Here is a 20204-nt window from a genome sequence, read left to right on the forward strand (position 1 = left end):
TTTTCTTAAAACCCACTTCTTCTCTCAGGCTTTTAACTCAGGTTGAGCTGGACACCCAAACATTTTAGCTTATTTTGATCTTATTTTATAACTCTTGTATTTTATTTTATTGTATTGTATTTTATGTATCTTATGGTTATTATTGTGGTGTACTATTAGGTACCTCATTGTATTTGCTTGTTTATTCTATTGACCTGTTCAGCACTTTGGTCAACCTTGGTTGTTTTAAATGTGCTTTATAAATAAAGTTTGAGTTGAGTTGAGTTGAGTTTAAAGTCCCCTATCCATTCTCCACAGCTGAGATGTTCCCACATAGTGCCCTCCAACACCTTCCCCTGCAGACTCACAGCACGGCCAGCTATGTATAAAGGCACCTTTGGCTTCTACTAAATATAAATAGATTTTAATCAGAGGAATGCACTTCGGTCTGTGCTTGATAATTCATGTCTGCATTTTTAATCCATGTGTCGTCCTTGTGTCGGTCTCATGAACTCTGGCTGGTACGTGAAGCTATTTTTGCAGTGTAAAGTGAACATCAAGGCCATCAGGAGGAGTAGGATGTTTGGCTCACAGATTCTGAAGGAATGCCTCGTGCTAACGCTCTGAGACAAATTAGCATACAGATTCAGCCGTGGCTGTTGTAAATCCATTTTTCTCCTTGCAGATCTGTAATAAACACCGTCGTTGGTTATGAGAACGAGTTTTTCCCTTGTGATGATTGCTTTTTCCCCCCAATGTGGGAAGATACATCTTACTGTATTATGCGATCGCTACAGCATGCTGCAATATTAAGTGTAATGTGCTTATTCTATTTTTCTTTTTTTTTTTTCCTTTTTTGGATGATCCCGATGCCTATCAGTGTATCGAGTGAGATTGAAATCATATGGTTGCATGGACCCAGGGGCGTGCAAATCTCTTTAGGGCAGAGGTGATAAGCCAAAAAAGTTATTTCCTCCAAAATGCCAGGGAGGGTTGGAGAGGTCAATCTCCTTTCCTGACAGAAAAAAATGATTATCTCTGACTTTTGAGAAAGAGATTACGGTTTCCATCCATTACAACAGTGCAATTTTTTAAAAAAGTGTATTAGCCCCATGTGGACATATCTAGCACAGTGTGTGCTCGGGTACTCCTTTTTGTTTTATGATTATCTTGAACAATTGCAGTGATATTACAGGGTGCAAACACGGAACAGAACAGGAACAGATAAGACAAAAATGCATGAGGCACATACTGTGTGGGAAGCAGCAAAAGCATTACCGCAAATGATAAAATCAACACGCGGAGCCATTTCATTTTCAGAATGACTGACACACTTCTTACAAGAAGGACTGCCTATCAGGAAAGTTATTAATGTCTGCTCTCGATTTGTCTTATGTTGAAAACAGTAGATCACAAATCCAGTTTTGAGCTGGACTGAAAGCGTTGGGGGAAAATCTAAATGAAAACAATCCAAAAAAGCTATTTGCCATCTGCAATCCATATCCTTTGGGAAAATGTGCATATGCAACAGTGAAATAACTGAGGAAAAAACATTTGGGGCTTTAAAGGTCAAATGTTGACTGTGAAGTGCTGTCCATACTCAAATGAGGCCCCTGGGGCCGTGTTTTGAAGTGAGCGTTTAAAATGAGTACAGTGAATAGCACAACCAGTCACCTCTCACATTCTGAAGGTTACATTATTTAAAAAGGGCACCCTGTCCCAGCATGAAGGGCTTTCAGGACTGCACGCCACATACAGTAGTTCTGCATTTAGCCAAAGTGCAAGGCCACAGCCAACTGCTCTGACTCAGCCTGTAGGTGTCATTTCAGGATGCTTCTTTAATTTGACCTTTCTCAGGTGCACTTTACTGTCGACCTTTACTTTTTAATATTGATATGTATTTAAGCACGTTCTACTCATTAGAGGTCACAAGAATACTCAAAATATGAAACATAAACTGCATGCTACCTGGATGTAATGGGAGCAACAGGGATCCTTTCATGATATAATCCATCACAGATCACTGATTTTAATGCCAAACATACTTATCAGCTCCCAGTGTACAATTCCTCTGATCTCACAGCTCTGCCTCCAAATGAAAGTCACATCTGCATCAATCAGTTTTCTTTCCATATGTCTGATTTTGCTTTATTTGCACTGAACCTGGGGACCTGGTGTGATTCAGGAATCTAATCCACGTCTGTGTTTCACGTGTTGCCTTCCCACCAGATAAACAAAGTCAGTGTTTCGCTCTAATTTAATCCCAAGGATCATCTCTGGAGACGGCAGAAACATAATGGGTCTTCATGCTGAGCGGCTAGATGAGCATCCTGAATTTGCACCCAAATTACTATCAAGCTTTCATTAAGAATTTTCACAGCAGCCTCCATAAATCGCTAAACCAAAAAACGCAAGAAAAAATGTGCAGGAATAAAAAAAAGAAGAGGTGCTTATGGAAACTAAAATTGCCCAAATTAATGAGATGCAAAATCACATTTGATAATTTATCAAATGATCACTATGCAAAATGCCATCGTAAATTACCATACTGTGCGAGATTACAGACACAGCGGATTCGTACGGGATTAAGAACACAGACAACTGGTGCAATTATTACAAATCCCAGCGTGGCTCGGGGCAATACAACTTCTGTGCAAAAAAGCAAATTATTATGATGCTAAACAGACAACTAATTCCAAACAGATTAGTTTGAATGCCATGATAATTTTTATCTACAGCCATAATTAACCTTTATTCAGGTTGTGTTAAATGACTGCAACTCTAATCTCGCAATCAAACGCCTTCGGTGACGCAAGAAAATTGTTGCTTCGGTGACAATCAACATTGTCTCACATGGCCTGATTGGGATCTTAAGACTTGACTTTGAGAAAACTTCTCAATGATGAACAGGTTAGAGGGTAGTTGTTCAGTTAAAGCAGTGACTGAAAGGTGGTTATGAGGTTAGTGTTAAAACAAAATGTGCCACCAGTAAACCTAAAGCACTAAAGGGTCTTTTTCCCTGAGTTGCTTTTTGCTTCAGATAACTCTAACTACCATTTTAAATGTTTGCTCAGTGCGAGAGGGACACACAATTAAAGCAGGCATTGGCCGCTCCCACTGTACAGCTCTGCATGACCTTAACAATATGTGTCTCATTCAATATTCCAATGGCTGTAAGCTTTGTTAGATAGCGCTGCATTGATTTGTAAGTGCTGTTTGTGAGCACAGAAAGCATTTACGAATGGTGCCCGATAGGCAGGGCTGGCTGCCTCTGGCCAGTTAATTAGTTGGTGTCACACATGTCATCAATCCTGACATACAAACTGACTTGCAAACTCGGTTTCTACAAGCTCTGGTGCCTCATGTACTGTAGTGCGTATTAGCATAATGAAATATTGAATGTGACATAGTGAGGCTGTCAATTTGTTGCACGCAGAGGGGCATTAGCCAGTTTTACCCTATGCTGCTTGTGTCCTTTGTGGTAAATGAGCTGGTACACATGATGTGTTGGGATTTGACAAGCGTAAAGTAGTGAGCTTTGGTTCTGTTTGGTTTAGTTGTAACAATGCCATTCAAACTCTGGTGGCACTGCATTTTTTAAAGCTCATAATGCACATAAAATTTCCCTTAGATTTTTAGCTATGCCAGCAGCAAGGGTCAAGGGACACAATGTCCCAATACCAACACTTCCCCTAGAAATATCCACTTGCACTTGGTTGTGTGCGTTCACGTTTAGGCTAGTGATGTCCCAAAACAGAACTGAGGCAGTGGAAGTGGTTTACAGCACTGAAAACCCGCCCTAGATTCCAAGGGAGTGGAAGATGACATTTCCCAGAACACCTTGCGAAGTCAGCAACTTCGGCAAGTTTTGGAAAACAATTTGTTACTGTACGATAGGAATGTAGGCTATACAAACAACAGATGGTTGGACTAGCGTAAACTCATCAGCAACTCGGAACAGATGGTTGGACTAGCGTAAACTCATCAGCAACTCGGTTGAACACAGCGTCAAAATATTTAATTAAATTGACTTACCCAAATAAAATTGATCAGAACTTGAAGATGTCGTAGGCGCCTCCTGTTTTCAGCATTTCTTCTTCGTTGATTCATCAGACGGAGAAGAATAAACATAGAACACGCCACAACACAAGTGCTGGAGCTGGCATTTTCAAACCTGAATGACTACCGGTATCTTGCGTCACTACTACACGTGACGTATGCCTGCACATTGGCCACGCTAATTTGCATGAACTGGTGTCCCATTTCTTAGGAAAAGATCTCTACCCTAATATTTCTCACTTCCCTCATCAAGGGTTATCTCGCAAACGACGGCACTCAATACCAGTTGGAAGATTTAAGGGGTAGAAATGGGACAGGCCCAAAGTCTGTCCCTCAATAAGTTTACCACCTTGGTCCCAACTGAAATATGTCAACAACTATTAGACTGATTGCCATGAAATCTGGTCAGAGACTTTTTTAGAATTGAGATGACACACCTGAGAGTCATTTCCTGTACACTGGAAACCCCAATCCATCCATGACACAAAATGTTTATGTTGACTTGACCTAAAAACTCATCCCTAGTGAGCTTAATATAATTGTCAACATTTTTTGAGTTTTGAGTTATTGGACTAAAATTTATAAAGTCTATTTCACCTAATTACTCTAAGGCCAATAAACAACACTATCATTGTACTCTTAACATGTTGTGACATGTTGGGGCTAAATGGGTGGAGTTTCCCAGCATGCCATGAGACAATGTGGTCAAGACCATAAGAAGAAAACTGTTTAAATGTGTTCTAAATCACTCACGTTACCCATTACGCAGTGATTAATGTTTATGTATTTCACAATGGTTTTAATGGGCTCCAGTTAATGTTGTAGTAAAAGATCATTTGCACCATGAGTTAAGTCGTATAAACAGTTAGTGTAGTTACTGAGTGGATATTACAGTGTCTAACATAAAGTGCTGAGGCGAATTAAAGAACTCTTCCTAGTTCAGTATTCATCTCTTGAGCTTATTCTAGCTAAGTAAAGTTGAGAAATACATTTTATTTTCTTCTGTTAGTAGTGGCCTGACAAGGTCTTTTTAATAATTTTATATTTTAGTTTTTTAATGTGGCACATGACGTCAATTCTCAATTAAAAGTGTGTTGTTTGCCCGACTACAGCATTTGAGTTGAGCCCTCCCTCTTCACCTTTCCTTGTGGCAGCCGCACACAAACCGTGCGTCCTGACCTGCTGTCACGGATAGCCAGGTAACGATAGAGTTTGCCCGAGGCCCCGGCATTCTGTGTCTCTTTTGTGAAATGAAACCATTATTAAAACATCTCGATACGGGCAGTCTTATGTAGGCAATAACCCACCGTTAAGTTTAACAACAAGTAAGCTAGTCTGGCGTAAAACCACACTGTCTCCCTCCAACTCTCTGGCAGATTTGGGTTCACCAACTGCCCGGTGTGAGCGGAGACGGACACCCACTTAACCTCTCTGATAATTAAATTAAGCTAAACTGACATGCAGTTTGGGGCTGTGGTGCATAAAGAGGGCAGAGGAGAAACGTGCTGGTTTATTTTATTCATTCAGAGAACAGCATTTTCAAATGTCCATTTAAAGTCCATTTAAATACCTTATTCACGTTTTTAAGAAACCGAATCTGAAGCTTAAATCTGCTAAATGCTAACTAATTTTGCTAAATGTGTCACATTTGTAATCTCGTCATGTTTAACTTATATATTTCAAACGCATCTGCGTATTGTGAACATAAAAGAGCACAATACCAATTAAAATTGTAATTTCTAACAATGACAAGGAATATTTATGTACAATATCTTATTTACACAATCATTACGAGCAGTCAGTAGCAGGTGTAGACTTTGTTAGTGCCTACAAAAAGATGGGAGCTACTAACATACTGATGAATGTCGAAATGCAAGAAAATCTTACACACAAATTCGTTCTGTTCACGTTTCATGAATGAGACCCAATGTTTACATAGAAATAAATGCTCAAACAACAACAACAAAAAAGTAATGTTAAACTGACATAAAATTCCTGTCAGACAAGGGTCACGTGACACACTTATTTTGTGTCTGGTGTACTCAAAACTTTATGTTACTGTATTGTACTAAGCTAAATGTTTTGAGTACAAGCTGTTTCCAAAAAAAATTTAGTTGAGTGAGCAAATAAGGGTTTACAGTTTATGTGTGTCACGTGAGTTTCGCCACTGCCCCACCCCCCCCTTTAGGAGACTAGTGGTGGTCCTGAGCCTGATCATTCTAATGGGAGAAGTGAACGTGAGCACAGATTCTTTTCGCCATGTCACTGAAACAAAAACTGGATCGATTTTTCACAAACCAAATATCCTCAGAACATTCTGACACTAAAAAGACATTTTCCAGACCGAAAAATCAGGAGAAAATTAACTTTGTTCAAGACCTGTTTCCGTCTCAGCAACACACACTAACAAGATCTGGCAACAACTAATATAATCTTGTACTTGTTTGATATCAGATATTAAGCAAGCAGATACAAACAAGTAGTAAAATAAGAAGGAAAGATTAAATTTGTACTTTATGTATTATTATATTGTTTTGAATCTGCTTTCATCCATCCACACAACATTCAGAACACCCCTGAGGCGGAGGATGCGAGGGACAGATGACCATGCCCGCTTAGGAGACCTGTGGTGCATACCAATTCATAACATTGGTGCAGCTTGTAATGCATCATCATTTGTTATAGAGTATCTTTGATTTGGTACACACATTCATGGTGCCCCTAGGATGAATCCTTATGACTTTTGTGATCCCTGACATTTCTACCTGCACCACCAGCAGGTCAAAGTTTTCTCTTGTGCAGTGAAAAATCTACATCTAAAAGACTGACTACTGCAAAGAAGATTTTGATGACCCTTTAACTTTTCTCCAGCACCACCATGACCTTGATGTCTATGGTTTTGAATGAAATGTCTCAACAACCTTTAGATGGATTGCGATAAAATTGGTACAGACATTCATGTCCCAGAGGATAACCTGCAACAACTTTGATGATCCCTTGATTTTGCATTTAGATCCACCATCAGGTCAAAATTGCAATTTATCCATCCAAATACCTGGAAGACTAAGACACATATTTCCATCAGCCTTAGCAACACTTTGTGCTAACTGCTAATTGGCAATAGTTAGCATGCTAACACACTACCAACAATGGTGAACACGGTGAACGGCTGAACATCAGCATATTAACATTGCCATTGTTAGCATTTAGCTCAAAGTGCCTATGGCTCATGGTGCCACCAGCATGGCCCTAAATTCAACATAAAGGAGACAAGCTGGAAACTACAGTTTGGACCGATACTCACGTCAAGCTGTTTCCTCATGTTTTCATAACTGGTGTCACTGCCAAATAAGAACAAGCACAGACAGGTCTGTCAACACTAGCCAAAAATCTCTGATTTATTGGGATGATGGATTACTAAAACTCTGTCCAATAAAGCTTCCTTGTTTCCAGCAGGAGAAGGATTCTCGCTGTGCCTGAGCAAATGACAACAGTCTGTGGGTTTACTCAGATGCACGAGTTGAAGGCTAAGAATAATGGTTTAAAAAAGGAAGTGGTGCACCATGTCTGTTTTCAAGCCACAGCTTACCGGTAATGAGGCATTGTCGACCTTAACAAAACAAATGCAACAGAGCAAACTTTCCTACTGTGGTCTGGACCGCAGAAAGCAAACTGAAGGTGTGATATTACACATACTGTTTTTTTCCAAGGAGCACTGAATCCGACATGTGGTGCGGTAAACATTTCTGTTCTTGGTAGTCTCCTCTCTGAATACAGTGAAATAAACATTTATTCTTATAGCCGTTTGCAATTTCCGAGTAAGGGACAGCCTGTGGCTCAAGAGCAATAAGTGCTCACACTGATGATACAGCCTGTAGCCAATGAGATGGAGAAGTACTCAGCCCAGACAGTGATTTGACTCATTGTTTGTATTCCAAAGACTTGCTATGGGAAATGTCCACTCTGAGGCTTCTTTTTATTCTGTGGCCTTAAAATCATTGTTTGTCAGTGTTAGTCATCCTCTGGCCCTCCTTCCCTTTCACTCATACCTTTCCTTGGTCGCCTCTTTCACCATCTTGCCATGTCTGCTTTCTCCCAGGCGACCCCCTGAAGTCCTCTTGATCCCAAACAAAGGTAGAGCTCTTGAATTGGCTTGAGGGGGAAAAAAGACTAAGAGAATGTAATGTATCTGTTTCTATCCAGGCAGCCAGTGGGAACAAATATTGACATGTAATTCTTTTTTCTCTCTCCCCTCTCTGTCTGTGGCCAAAACCTTCACTTCCATTACAGCTGTGAGGGAGAGTGGGAGGGAGAGCTGGTGTCACCGGGGAGACCGACATGAATGATATATTTTTCCGTTCTTTTCTACCGTTTCTTCCCCTGCTCCTCTCTGTGCTCTTTCTTTTTTTTGCGAGGCTGCTCGGCTTTCGCTCACGTCCTGTTGTTGTCGATCTCTCTGGTGAGAAAGCGAAGCCCTTTTCCAACAAGGTAAATAACCATTAGCGGGTGAGTGAGTGGGAAAGAGGGAGATGGCACGGCAGAGGCAGAGAATGAAACACACACAGCGAGAAAGACAGGGTGAAGAGATGAAACTTGGAGAAGGTCATTTGTTGCTTTTTCAATATCCTCGAGCCCCCCTGTCCCACCTTTTATTTTATCCAAGTGCCTATTTGTCTTTGCCCGAATTGTGCCTTGACTAGAGCAAGACAGCTAGGGCCTTTTACTATTCACGACTTGTAATATATGAACACAATGGCTGCTCCTCACAGGTTGTAAGATTTCTCATTACATCTCTTTATTTATCTTACCAGCACAGAGACACAGACAGGGGGATGAGGAGACAAAAAGACGGGACAGTGATGTGAAGAGAAAGGAAAATAAGTGATTTATTTTATTATTTAAGCACAATATCCTGTTGCAGGAGGCGTAGTATTTTTGCAGTGGGTGGCAGTGATGTAACACATCCAAGGCCTGAGCCCGGCTGGCGCTCTGCTCTGCCTATCACACATTGGACACATATTATTGATCACAGATGCTGCTGGTTGCCTTGGTTGCTTTAACTCAGTTTGCCCTCTGTCTTGCCGTCTGCCTTTCTTCCTCTTTGTGTCTGCGTCTCCCTTCCTCTCCCGTTTCTTCTCCCCTCCAATCCTTCTGCCTCTCCCAAGCGCCCCACTTCTCATCTTCCTCCATCTGCCACCCCTCTCTGCCTCCCCTTCTGCTTCTGCTACCGTCCCTCTAACTCCATCTCTTTGTCTATGGCAGCCCTCTCTCCTGTCAGACATGCCCCTCTCCTCCCTCCACCTCCTCCCGACTCCCTGAGTGTCCTTAGGAGACACTTGTAGACGAGGCAGGGGCTCATATACTTGGAGGTTATGAAGGAGAAACAGTGAATCAAGTTCGGGGCTGTCCAAGTGTTTGCTCGGCATCTGAGCACCCGTGCTCGTTTGTGGATTTCATGAATAATTGATTAAATAATGGAAAATGTAATGAGGGAGATGTTTTAAAATTCAAATTCAAATCAAACAACTAGCCGTGGCATTCGCCCGCTCTTCAATAAGCAGATCTCGACGGTGATTGGCTGCAGGACGGGGGCTGTGTGACTGCGGTGATCATCGAGGCATGGAGGGAGGAGATTAATTTGAGGGTATTTTGGGGAGTTGCAAACACGCAGGTGAGTTTGTGTGTGCACAAAACTTGGCCAAGTTCAAGCGAGTCAGCCTTGACGTTTATGTCTGCGCTGCTTCATCTTCAAGAGTAATTTTCAGCTGCCTCTTCCTATAGATCTCCCAGGATCATGATGCATGTGTTCGTACCCAGCATGTGAGGGAGAATCTGTGCTTGTGTCTGAAAGATGGATTTGCGTGTCTGTTCATACAGTGCCTCAGTAGTTCTGACTGGATGTGTGACTCAGTATATGTATGCACTCTCATGTGCCTGCTTGTACCATGCATGTCCATTAATGTCACGCTCCAGCGGTGGCGAGCGTGTGACATAACGGATCAGACAGTGGCGTTCAGAGAAGAAGAAGCCACATTAGGGAGCCGCGCCGTATGGAAAATGCATGTCACAACCATGTTCACTCAGTCTCTCCGCAGCACCATCCCTCACTCTGCTGCACCACTTCTTTCATTTATCGTCCCTTCACTCTTTTCCCACTTACTTTTCCACTACTTCCTCTTCTTCCCCTTCCTCTGTCTTTCCCCGTTTCTTTCCCTCTCCATCACTCACTCCATAATTTCACCTCTGCTCTGCATCACTCCCTGGCTCTCTCTCGCTCAGATATTCGGTCCCTCTCTCCGGCACTGCCATGGCACAATGCAGGGATCATTAGTGGCTTAATGGAGGTAGCCATTTTCTGCAGGGGGGAATAACAATGGCAATGAGCAGTATCCACCACTCCTCTGCCCTCCCTTTCCTCTCCGCTTCTATCCTTCCTCTTTTTTTCCTCTTTTTCTATCTTGTTGACTCTTTGCTTCCTCGCCCTCTCTCCTCCTGCGGTGACAGGGACACAGAGTGCTGTGTGCACCCGGTGTAAGAGTGGCTCCTCCTGTCTCATTTACACTGATATTGGACTGAGTATCAGGTATGTGTGTGTGTGTGTGTGTGTGTGTGTGTGTGTGTGTGTGTGTGTGCGTGCGCGTGTTTTGACATGGGAAGGGCCATCACTGCCAAATAACTGCATAAGCGTACCACGGTGTGACACATCGGCAAGAACAAACACAGGTGGGATGCTTACACGCTCATGAACTGAAAATATTGTGCATGAGTGTGTATGTGTGTGTATTTCTTCATCCGAGCAACTCTCTGCCAGTTTATTTTGGGTGATATTGTTGCATGGAGAGGGGTAGAAAGATGGTGATTCAGTGACACATCGCCGCTGAGGCCTTATGGGAAAGAACAGGAGAATGTAATAAAATCCCACACATTTCCCATATACACACACACACGCACAACCAGCTTGACGTCAGCATTTTTCACATCGTGATCACCAAAAATTGTGATATATGCTTTAACTGCTACCCCCAGGCTCGGGGGCCTAAAAAGTTTTTTAAAGGGTCATCTAATAAACCCAAGTTATAAATATTTAAATGTAATAAAAGAAGGATGTCATTAAATATATATGTGGAATTTCAGGTGTCTTTTAAAGAAAACACCTAATGATACATACAGATAATGATAAAAATAAATGTTCTCAGGATATATGCAGGCACTTGTTGCAAAGAGGACAGTAACACTCCTCTTAAATTCCAAGTTGGTGCCATTAAAGTCAGGGTAAAGCCAAAAATGTTCTGAGCTTGAAGAATTAAAAAAAAATGGCCAAGAACGTAAAATTAAGTTTTAAAATAGTGAAAAAATAAGCAGTATTGGGGAAAAGAGTTTAACGATGTAACTCCATAATTCAGTACCACACAGTTCAGTCTTTTCACATTTTTTTTAACATATATATTGTGAAATAAATCACTGATTTTGCTTGATCGAGACATTAATGAGAGTTTACAAAGCTTAAAAAAGGGAAACATTTCCCCACAATTCCCCCCCAAAAAACACGCCCTTGATTATAGAATTAATCATATATAATGCTAAAACAACTGAGGTGTATTAAGCCAGTTTCAGGTAATTCCTCAACTCCAACATCCACTTGGCACAATGAACCTCGGTGGGCAGAACTACATGACAGCAGTCATTATTGATTTGGTTTTAAACAACTGCCTCTCTCATCAAGATGTTGCACACATCACATTGCTGGTTAAGCATAACAAAAGCAGATGCCTCACCGCAGGGCACAAGTTATAAATGAATGCTTTGATGAGCATGAACATACAGTGATGTGAATCTTGGCTATGGCCTTCGAAATCGCCATATCTCAACCCAACTGAACACCTACAGAATGGGATTTTGGTGCAACGGGTTAGACAGCTCTCTCCACCACCATCTTAGCCTCAACTGAGTGAATAATTTTGGAAGAATGACGTTCATCCCTCCAACAGAGTTCCACTTACATGGAGAATCACGGAGCAATGGAGCCTCGTGGTAGAACAGCACCTTATCAAGACCCTTGGTGTTGGTTTTACCTTTAATTCGTCACCCATCTGAATATACACACTCATACATACCAATCCTTCCACTAATTGTTCACATTGATATACACTGGGCATCCAGTCACAAATTGTTGGCATTAAATTTTCATTGTATAGATTCGGCTCATTAATATGAATGAGGTCTGCTGTGTGTTTGCAACAGTCCATCTGTAAGACTCACCAGAGGAGCATGTGTGATGTCATGCACACAAACACACACACTGCTCTCACATGCATCATGCAGATTTACTGAGGCGCAGATCTGTGCACGCATCCATATAGACACACACACACACACACACACACACACACACACAGAGGCACACACACACACGCTGGCACAGTGTGCATGGCCTGACAAACTGCTGCTACCCAACTCACATCCCTTTATTTACCCAGCGATGTGCCCTGTGTCCCTCCACACCTCTCTCTCCATCCATTCTTTTTCTTCACCTCCTTTAATACAAGTCTACCCTACAGTTACCACCTCCCCTATCACTGCCTGCTGCCACAAATCACAGCAGCAGAAAGACTGAAAGGACGGAGGGAGACAGTGAAAAAAGGGAGAAACAGAAAATGTTAAAGGGAGGGGGAGGCATTAGTGGGGGTCTCTCTTTCTTTCTCTCCAACAAAAGACCAGTGGGCATCCATCTCGGGCCTATCTGTTGACACAGGGCCACAGAATGAGCAGCCAGCTGGCTGGATCAACACAGATGAAAAATAGTAGAGTCACAGCGACAACAGCAACCGCAGCAGTGACAACTATGACAACAAGTTGCTCTGACAAAAAACAACAAATATAAACAAGCAAGATATCCGCAAAGAAGAAAACAAAACAAAGATCACCAACAACTGCATGCAACATCAAAGGCGGCAATCACAACAATAAGAGAATCCAACAAGGAGAAGAAGAATCACACCTTCTGCAACAACAACTTCTTCTTCTAAGACATTCACTATAACAACCACCTACACAACAGCAGCAGCAAAACACCAACAAAAATAGCATAACCTGCTACAACTCCAACCATAGCAACAGCGAGAAAAACATCCCCAACCTCCATCACCACCTCCAACAATTGCAGTGTTCACTACTACTATTATTATTTTTGCTACCACTCTGGGTTTTATGTCAGTTAGTTATTTTTTCTCACTTTTCCATTCTATTTCTCCGTTTCTCTCCCCACATCTCTCTCTCCCTCTCATCCATTTCGCAGCTGTGGCGGTGTGAACATCTGAAAACCCTAAATCCAAAATCTGCGCGAGGGGGCAAACAGCACCCCGTCATTTCTCTGCCGCACCCGCTCATCCTCCCCACTCCATCTTGCCTCTTTCCTTCTCTCCTCACAGCCATCAACCACAGCAATCAACCAAGATCTTCTCTGAGAGCTGAGAGGGAGGGTGCAGAGAGCATGAAGAGGAGGAGGAGGAGGAGAGAGGGAGGAATAGGAAGGAAATTGATGGTAGAGTGCAACTGCTTGACATTTAAGGCTAGAACTGACTGGCCTTCATGTGTACTGATGGCAGTGGATGATTTGACTTATTCTACATATACGGGTCACAGCACTGTTAATGTAAGAATCTGCGACATTTTTAAAATATTCCCAGTTCACTACAGATCCTCTATTTGTTCTGAGCACAGAGCTACTGGTGAAGGTGTGACGTCGTACCAAACTTCAGATTGGCTTAATTAAACCAAATTGTGAAATCAGCATTTAGAATTTAAAAGCATGCCCAGTCGAGGAATGCAATTGATGGCAGGAAATATGCTCGTTACTCCTATCAGCTGCGATAACATTCTTTAGTATTTACTAGTTTAATTGCAAGGAGATGGAGTCATGTGGACTTTATCTAAATTACTTTTTTGGGGGGGAAAGAAAAGAAAGGTATGATTCTGTGTCCATTATTATTGTCCTTTGAAAAGTGTGAATACAAAACTAAAAAAGGTGAAAACTAACCCAGAAACTAGCTTTCCAAAATCAAAACATGCAGTTAAGGGAACCATTTTGCAAACAATGATGTCATACACATGCACGTTGGAACAACAAAGAAGTGTCACATTTGCAAATAAGACATTTTGGGGGAAAATGAATGACATACGGGTGTAAGATTAATCTCCTGAATGATCTCTATAAGTCTACATAATCTGTAGCTACATGCTTCTGTATGGGAAAAACACATGAAATCCAAGACGACTGTTTTAACACCGGTCACACAGCTGGTGATTGGACAAGTATGGGCTTTAGGACTATATATGAAAGTTGCCCAGATCTGACTGGTGGCCCAAATGTGGTTTCTATGTCCATACTACTCTGAAAAAATCAGATCTGTGTAACATGAGAGTAAGAAAATGGATTTTGAGCCACATTTGCTTGTAATGTAAAGGTAGCCTAAAACACTTTTTAGATCTGCAAAGTTAGGTGAATATTAAGAATGGGTCCTTCACTATGAACGTCCCCTTTAAAATTTCATTGGGCCATTGAATTTATTGTTAACATGGAAATACTGATTGGGGCAACTTTAGAAATAAATTCCCTGGTTCTTTTGAAATGTTTAATAGCCTTCCCCAGCTCCCAATATTTTCTCCACACCCACCGGTGTTCTAAATTTCCACTATGAAATGTTTGACCTCCAAATATAAACAATGATTTCAAGGATTAGCACTTCACAAATACAGCCATGACCAAAACACTGCTCAAAATGACCTTAATTCATTTTTATGTATTTCAATCCATTCAGTTTTATCCATGTATGGGCACTGCAAAAAAGAAAAAACCCTTCAGAGAGGAACTTCCCATTTCAGCCTGGCTGGACCAAAAAATTTCAAGGCTGGTGGTGTTGGTGGAGACGGAGGAGGAGGAGAGTGAGCGATGATGGAGCAAACACAAATCAGTGCAGGAGTGAGGAGGTGCAGAGGGGGAATGGAGAGGGAGGACTGAGATAAGACATGGTGGAGGGAAGCGGAGAGGGCCAGCGCGGCGAGAAGTGACGAGAGCTGATCTCTATTGATCACCACAGACAGCTTCATTATCAGCACTTACTGGACACACGGTGAATTCACAACCACTTCCTCCTGTGTGTGGGTGGCTGTGTGTATATGTGTGTGTCTATGCAGTGCTGAGTACATTACTTTTTAAATGTAGTCTGGTAGAGATTCTCAAGATGACGGTTTCAATCCAGTTCTTTCGGGTTTGCCAGACTCCAGAACCAACTCTCTGAAGGAGACAAATTATTTTAATTACTACTGAATTACGGTGCGATTTATTGTAATCAGAATACTGCAGTCCCATTACAGTTAAATCCCTCTGTCCTAACCCATAACATCTGTGTGTGTGCTCACATGATTATGTGTACCTGTGCTCACTGTGGATGTATCTCTGCACTCCTCCACAACAAGTTACAGTGAGTGTTTTCACCGGCAGTACATTCATGAATTAATGAGCACGGCTGTTGAGACATCTCTCTGAGAGCCGGAGAAAGTATTGAACGATCAAGCAGGACCGTGGGAGAATGAAAGGAGGAAGGAAAGAACAAGAAAACAAAATGGTCTTTTGTAAGACCAGTCTGCTTGACGCTTTTGTAGGATTCTATTATGAATACAGTTTTTGAAGGCCAATATCAACATCAGTGTGGAAAATATGTCGTTCCATCTTTATAACAAAAATGCTTATTTCAGCATTGTGACAGTGGAAAACCAGTGATGCTGGGTATAACAAAGTATATTTCCTCAAGTAGGCTACTCTATTTCAGATCTTTTCTGAGGTGTATGACAACATTTTGGATAATGGGCTTGTTCGAAATTTTGCTAAGAGTTGGAAGTTACAGCCAGCAGCCGATTAGCTTGATGTAACATACATACTGGCAACAGGGGGGCAACAGCTAGCCTGGTGCTATCCAAAGCGTTAACAAAATACTTTCAACAGTGTCTCTATTATATAAAATTATATTTTGTACAAATACTGAAGTGGGAGAACGTCAATTTACCATTTTATGAGGGTAACACGCTTAACTGGGTGGAACGGTGGTGCAGTGGTTAGCATTGTTTCGTGGGTTTCCTGCAGTTTCTCAGGCTTCCCTTGATAAATTGTTAAAGCCACGTATTAAGGAAAATGCCAATAATATATTGTTTGCTGCTTCGTACATGTGAAGGTTTCTCACTTTTCTCCATTTAATTCACCCGTTTTGATCACTGTAAACTGAATATCTTTGAATTTTAGACTGTCAATTGGACGTATCAAGTAATCATAAAACATCAACTTGGGTTTTGGCAACTTCTTGAAAGACACTTCTCACTACTTTTTGAAGTTTTAATACACCTCGAAAAATAGTCAAGTGTCCAAGTAAGCTGTGACAAAGAACCAGCATGAACAATATCAGGACCTTGAAAGTTGAAACAGCCATGATTATTTTATCATTTACACTTGTGCTTTTCCCACTGTGACATGTCAACCATTTTCCATGAACACGGCCTATTGTTAGTTCGAGCCATAATAATACATAATGTGCTTCCTTCTGCACAATGATTCAGTTGGCTGGTGTGCCTTGGTAGAAAGAAAATAGTTCCTACAAGAAACTGCTCACAACAAGGTCTGTGGATTATCTTGAGTAAACGGGTCATGTTTTCTGGAAAGAGACATTGCTGTTGATGTTTTCCAAAAAAAAAAAAAAAAAAATTTGTGCTTTGAGAACCACAAGCTGAGTGCCATCTAGTTTCATTATAGTGGAGAGGAGGCAGACATCTCTACGGCTGATATCTCCAACACTCAGCAAGTCAGACCAAAATAATTGAGGTTGATAAATAGCACTACACGCAAGAGGAAAAATAACTATTTTTTGATTTAGGGGCAAACTGCCCCTTTGAGTGAAAAACTTGGACTTGCAGTAGAGTAATAATTTTTCACTACTTCTCTTTAGGTATCTGAATACCTCTTTCATTACAGTTGAAAACAGTACCCTAAATATATACAATATACATGTATGTACAGTAATCAAACATCTGATGAGCCAGTGTGTGGTATATATTAAAAGGCCAACAGCTGAACTAACCACAATCCCAACTACGACTAACACAGCATTAGAACAAGGCTAACTCAGAGGACTGAAAGGCTTGTCAGTGAGGGCACCATGCACTGCATTAGCTCTGTCTCTGTGTTTATGGGTTTCTCTCATCAGTTTCCTGCAATAAAACCGGAGAACATTGTCCACTCCACATCCAACCATTACATCAATGAGCACACCGTCTGAATGCATTGAACAGTCAATAGGGTACAGCAGCAGATAATATGGCAGAGGGAAGGGAAACAGGGTATAATGCATGTTCACTTCAAATCTTCTTTCTTTCCCTCTCAGCAACCCCCCTCTCCTTCCCCACACACCCTTCGCTTCATATCTTCCTTTCATTACCTGGAGAGGAAGCGGCGGAGGGGAGGGAGGGAGGGAGGGAGGGAGGGGTTGAGATTGAAGGTAGTTAGTGGTTGCTGGAGTTAGAGGTGTGTGTGGTGGTGGTGGGGGGGGGGAGTGAAGAGAGGAGGGAAGAAAGAATGAGCGAAGGTTGGCGAGGAGTTGCCTTGGCAACGGGGAGCGGGGCCCTCGTTAGCCCAGCAGGTGCTAATAGGGATAACGAGGGGGTGTTGGGGGGGGGGGGACAGAGAGGGAGACGAGACCTTTACCTCTCCCAGCATCCTTTGCTCCAGTACTCCCTCTGTCTGCTCCTTTTCCTCCCTTGCCTTAGTCCTCGTCTCCTACCCCTTTATGCTCCTCTCTCCCTCTCGGTCCGCCTCATGCTCCCCCTATTTCTTATTCTTCTCCTCTTTCTATCCAGCTATTCCACTTTAAGCATCTCTTTCCATTTCAGCTGCACCGGTTGCACTCATTTCAACAACTACCGGCCCCATTTTTCCCCACTCTCTCCCTCTCCCTCCATTTCCACTTTTCTTCTCCAATCCATTTTTGCCTCTCTCTTTAAGCCTCGTCCTCTTTTCCACCCCTCCATCCTGTCCTCCATCCATCCTTACAGTACTTCAAGATGGATAGAAAATAAAGTCCTCCAGCGGCTCTCTAGATGGGGAAAAAAAAGGCAGAGAGACAAGGAAATAAAAGCTGAGGGGATGGCGAGGGCAAAGGAGGGAAAGAGGGAGAGAGAGACAGAGAGAGGACATTCAAATCAATACTTGTGTTTGTCAGGTTGTATTTTTCTGCTGTCTCGTGTTTAGTCCTCCCCCCTGTACTATTCCTCCTCTGTATCTCTCTTGCTAAACACACACACTCGTGCTCTGGCCGTGAACCCAGCAGCCGCCGCCATTTCAGGTTGTTTTCTCCTGCTCAAAGCTCTTTCTCCCTCGGCTGCCCTGGCCATTTTGCTGTCTCTGACAAAGCCTCTTCATAAGGCATTCAGCAAAAGGACAGATCTTACACCGCCCTTTCATGAATTTCGAGTTCATACAACCTGATGCTAATTAAAATACAAGTGCCCAAGGCCTGGCCACTTATCAGCACAAAGAAAACACAGGGACTCGACATCAATACAGCGAGATGTGTTCAAATGAGAGGTGCTCTGCTACAAATATGTTCACAATTCTCAAAACAACATTCTGTGGCTGACAGAATATAACATTTTTTGCACATTTTCCCAAGGTCACTTTTTCTGCTTAGAGATGAACACATAAACACCAAACTCGTCTATGTGTCACCAGTGAATCATCAGCTCTGGTGCTACCTGGTGCTAACACTTAAGCATAAATTATTGTGATACAGCAGACTGGTAGAAAATAGGAAGACTGACCTTTAAGTAATGTAGAATACCTGACACAGACTGCATACACTGAACAGACAGAATGGCCCAAGGTACATGTGCACCTTTACCCAAATGCAAATCTGTCTCTTGCTCTATTTTTCCCAAATGCAAATCCAACAGCAGAAGATCCCTCTATACAACACGACCTGACTGAAAAGTCGCTCATAAGATATCCTAAATTTCTCTTACATTCCCATGGCAGAAACTTGGCCCTATCTGTTAACGTACCTGTCAAGTCTCTGTTTTTTACGCATGCAACACACATTTTTTGTGTCTTAACTGGCATCCTAGGGCCATGAAAGGAAAATCTCATGGATCGTCACGCTACCAAACACAATAAAAAAAAGTGCATGTTGTAATCTTGTCTCTGATGCACTACTGAGCGAGCTCCCTGGCATCCGTGTTCTCGGGAGAGGTGGCAATCACACTGGGAAGCAGTGTAGCGGAGTAATTTCCATTGTCCGCTGTGTTTCAGGCGTCATAAGGCTGACCTCGAGAGTGTTCTGCAGTAGAGCCGAGAGCGGCGTGTTAGTGCTGTGGTGCTTCAAGGACTGAAAAGTCTGATCACAGGTTACACTGATTCCTAGAGGTTTTACATCACCCCACTCCCTATTTCCATTGCAGTTATGTTGACAGGTATGTGTTAAGTGGTAGTTAAAATATTGTGCAAGCCATTAAAAGGAAGCAAGAAATTGATTGTCGACTCGTTTGGTTTGATACTCTAAAAAAGACTGGCCTTGTCAACAGGCACCTCGGTTTCTCCTTTAACAACTGTGTAGAGGTGGATGTTTTCTTTCTTGTGCTTGTTTTAATCCCAGTTATTTGTTTGGTAGTTAACAGAAATAGGAAACAGACAAAGGGAAACACGGAATAGACATGAGACTCTGGCTGGGGACCTTTGTTGCTTCCCTCCCTCTCTCAGGTGCTGTCCAATAGAGTCACAAAACGCCCAAACACATTTAATATGTAATATTCCGTAATCTATCATAAAATGGAAAAAATAGCACATTAAACTTAAGTTGGAATGTTCTGCAGAAATGTCCACTGGTTTGGTTGCTTATGTCACGGTTGAAAACCCAGAAAAAGTCTGTTCGAAATACAGCCAGTATGTTGGAAGCAACACGTCTCCCTCTTTGGATTGATTTTGTGGAAAACTCTAAATCATAAGCCCAGTAATATTATAGCTGGCACATTTTCAAATATTTGCAATAGCTGATAATCTCCCAGAAAAAGCTCCACCACCTTTGCTGTAGTTTCCACATCTACTTGTTAAAATTACATCTAACCACTGGAGA

Source organism: Epinephelus moara, chromosome 17, assembly GCF_006386435.1.
Source record: "Epinephelus moara isolate mb chromosome 17, YSFRI_EMoa_1.0, whole genome shotgun sequence".
NCBI lineage: Eukaryota > Metazoa > Chordata > Actinopteri > Perciformes > Serranidae > Epinephelus > Epinephelus moara.